Source organism: Orcinus orca, chromosome 21 (genome assembly GCF_937001465.1).
Source record: "Orcinus orca chromosome 21, mOrcOrc1.1, whole genome shotgun sequence".
In the NCBI taxonomy this organism is placed as follows: Eukaryota; Metazoa; Chordata; class Mammalia; order Artiodactyla; family Delphinidae; genus Orcinus; species Orcinus orca.
Window position 1 is genome coordinate 7,946,952 of NC_064579.1, and position 3,981 is coordinate 7,950,932.

At 41.7% G+C, this 3,981-nt stretch overlaps 1 pseudogene; it reads right to left on the minus strand.

Moving 5' to 3' along the window:
• Positions 1–390: 390 nt before the first annotated feature.
• Positions 391–1,028, minus strand: LOC105748768 (transcription factor BTF3-like; annotated as a pseudogene).
• Positions 1,029–3,981: the final 2,953 nt, after the last annotated feature.

The window sequence follows — 3,981 nt, forward strand, 5'->3', positions numbered from 1 at the left end:
ATGGGGACAGCACACATGCAGTCCCTTTTAGGTCCCTGGACTTTTGAGTTTGAGTCTGAGCGAGATTACGAACCTTTGACATTTCCAGACAGAGGAGTCATCATCATAATCTCACTTTCCCTTTTTTTTTTTTAAAAAAACACAAAACAAAACTAGGCAAAGAACTTCATTAACCTTTGTTTCAAACTTTATTCCCAGGCTTCTTCACCTTAATTAATTAGTGGCGAAGAATGAATTGTATATAAGCAAAAACTGAAAAGAACTGCAGTGTCCAGGGGCTTGGGCTTAAAAATATTAGAGATCTAGATTTTATCAGATCCGTAAACAAAATTTTAAAAAGCAGTCACAATATAAAATAGCAGGTCCCAGTAACTTCAAGATTTATCCCCTTCAGAAGCTGACTCGATTGTCTGCTTCGTTCTTGGAAGCCGCATCAATATTCTCCACGAGATCTGGAACTTCATCAACCTCCTCCTCTCCAGTAGCAAGCGGTGCCTTTCCATCCAGAGACTGTTTGGGCAGAGCTCCAGCCAGTCTCCTTAAACTGGTCAGACTGTCTGCGCCAAGCTGGTTTAAGATGCTGGGTAGCGTTTCTGTCAGCTGCTTTGTCTCAGCATGGCCTGTGCAGGTGAGTGTTTGCTGCCAGAGATGCCTGACCTTTAGGGTTGTTAAGGTGGATCACTGTTCTTGGTTTGTGAACACATGCAACCCCTTCAATACCAGCGATATCGTTTACCCCTAACTTCTTTAAAGAGGACCGAAGTTTTCTGTCCTCTGCTGTGGCTGTTCTATGAACCACCTTCTTTCTGCGAGCTGTTCCTTTCCCACCCACGCGCACTTGTGCCTGCAGTTTGGCGAGTCTCTCCTGGCGCATGATCGTTTCTTTCCTCTGAGGCTCCTGTCCTCGGGTTCCGCGGCGAGGTGGAAGAAGAGACAAGAGATGGCATCGCCTGGCCCCCAGGGCGGCCACCCCTGGCCCGACCTCGACCCCGAGAGTCAGCCTGAGTGGGTGCGCCTCTCCGTAGCATCGCCTTCCTCTCCTGCCCTGTCTCTCCCTGTCTCGCTCCTTCCGGGTACTTCCCGCCCCCGTTCCCATCCTCCTCCCATGCCGGTGTCCAGAGCCTTTTTGTACCTTGTTGGAGCGGAAATGGGGCCACGCGGGGGACTAGGGTTGGCGCTCAGGGGGTCTCGGGCAGACCAGCTGAGATAAGGCACACACACGCGGGGACGCAACATGGCGGCCAGTCACTTTCTCTGCATCGGCTGAGATGTTACCTTTTCTCTGAGGCCAACCCTGATGACCCTGTTTAACCCTGAAACCCATGTCCCTCTTCACTCCCTCATGGCCTGACTTTTTCTTTTTCCATAGCATTTTCACCTTCTAAGTTTCTAGATCACTTTTCTTATTTATAAAGCATAGTCTATTCCTGCTTCTCTACTAGGATGTCAGGTACACAAAGGCAGGGACCTGTCTCTAGGTCACTGGCAAATCCCAAGTACCTCGACGAGACTCTGGCTCAGTGAGGCTGCAAACCTTATACGTTCTTCTTATTGAGTCATGAAAGCTGATATAAGGATCTGCTAAGGATGCTAAGGATGATTTCCAAACAGCTCTAGAAAGCTATTCTATCCTGAATGATAAAGGGAAATATGGGGAAAAGCAGGTACTAAGAAAAAAACAGTAGTTCTTAATCATCCAAGTTTGTGAAGTGGAAGACAACCAAAGGGTAGAAAAAGGTTGACAGTCCTCACCTTAAATGAGTCACTATAAGAAAGAAACTAAAAGAATTTGCCACTGTTTCTCCTCAAGATTGTAATACCTAAATGCCCATCAACAGACAAATGGATAAAGAAGATGTGGTACATATATACAATGGAATATTACTCAGCCATAAAAAGGAACAAAATTGGGTCATTTGTAGAGACGTGGATGGACCTAGAGACTGTCATACAGAGTGAAGCAAGTCAGAAAAACAAATATCGTATATTAATGTATATATGTGGAATCTAGGAAAATGGTACAGATGTACAGGTTTGCAAGGCAGAAATAGAGACACAGATGTAGAGAACAAAAGTATGGACACCAAGGGGGGAAAGTGGCGGCGGGGGGGGGGTGTTGGTGGTGGGAGATTGGGATTGACATGTATACACTGATATGTATAAAATGGATAACTAATAAGAACCTGCTTACATGGGAGTGAGTGAACTGATGAGGATGATTATAATTTTTGTGACTTTCTGTCGGAATAAAAAATCTCCCCCCCCAAAAAAAGAACCTGCTGTATAAAAAATAAAATTAAATTTTAAAAAAGATTGTAATACCCTCCAAAGTTCAAGAAATTGCTCTTGGTCAGATTATAAGAATCCTACCGCATAAACTGCAAGGGAAGAAATGTAGTTTAAGTTCTCAGTAAATTCAATTAGTTTTTTAAAATAGATAATGGTAAAACTTTCTAAGAACCAAGGTTAATGCAGCCAGGTAACGAAGTGACCTCAGGCCCAATTACTCTTTTAATATTTTAATACGTGGAGAGACAGACTTCCTTCCCTTATTCATTTTTTCTGTGTGTCTGAGTAACGAGTCCTCAGAATACATGGTGAATTGAGATACAGTGCAAACACATCTGCAATCTGCTCTCACATTCAATAACTTAGTAGACATACACATTCTGCAGTAGAGTATCCCTAATTTATACCCTAATTAGAAATGATGATACTTTATACAGATACACCTCTAAATTTTCTATAACAGGAGAGTTTGCCAAGTAAATTTTAAAAATGTAAATAAGACTGGAGGAAGAAACTGTTGAGACTAGTTTAAAAACTATCTTTCAAGGACTTCAGAAGCCTCCATTCTACATGAGGGCTAAGTAAATCCACTTAGTAATCTATTCAGAGAATTCAACTCTATTTGCATGGCTATGAATTGAGAAAGTTATCAAATGTCTTTTTAATTTATGCTATATGTTTGTAACTTGCCTTACCGTAGTACATAGATAATAGTTGAGATTGTATGGGGGTGAGGTGTTCTGGTCAGGTGTGATTTCCGGTTAGAATTATAGCATCTCAGAGTTGGAATGAAATTTAAATATAACCTTATCTCCACATCCTTCAGATGCTTGAACTTCTATCAACATATTGTCCATCTTCTGCCAAAGCACATCAGATGAGGAGGCAATCACTGCCTCTCAGTCTCCTTTTCCTTCTAAGAGTCAGAGGCCCAGAAGATTCCGGCAGTGGTTAATCTTAATCAGCTCTGGAGTCAGACAGCCTGGATTCAGATAACCCCGTATCACTGTGAGACCTTCAGTAATTTATTTAACACCTAAACCTCCATTTTCTTATATGCAAAATAGGGGTAAACCTAGAACTTCCTCCCTACGGTGGTTGTGAAAACTAGAATTTAAACCATATAAAATGCTTATTATTGTATTCAGGGTATTGAAATCAGTGTTTTTGCTCTTGTTATGATCATCATTCTGCACACTGGGACAATGAGAATTAGCCAGAAATCATGTCAATTAGAATTACACAAGACTCATCTATTTTCTTGGCATCTCAGGGTTTTACAGCACCTCATGAAGCCTGGTTACCGAGAAAGATCAGAGTTCCGTGAAAGAGGCGCTGCTCATATATTGACCCTAAGGAATAATCTAGAAATCACTTCTGAGAGGAAAAGTCCCTGAAAGCTTGATTTTCCTAAGAGCTGTGAATTCTCTCACACTTGAAGACTCAACAGTTGATGAATTGAGGTCTTGCTAGTCGGATTCCAGTGAATAGACTTCACTATATAATTGGCCTTTCTATCAATTAGTCCCAATTGGTAAATTTTACTGTACATTTGTCCCTGTCAAGAATGAATTAATAATTTAACTGTGACATTACATAAATAACAGACATTGATGTATGTGTATCATCTTCGGTATACATCAATATTCCCGTTAGGTCCTTGAGAGTGGCAAGAGCAGGCCAGGTGATCAG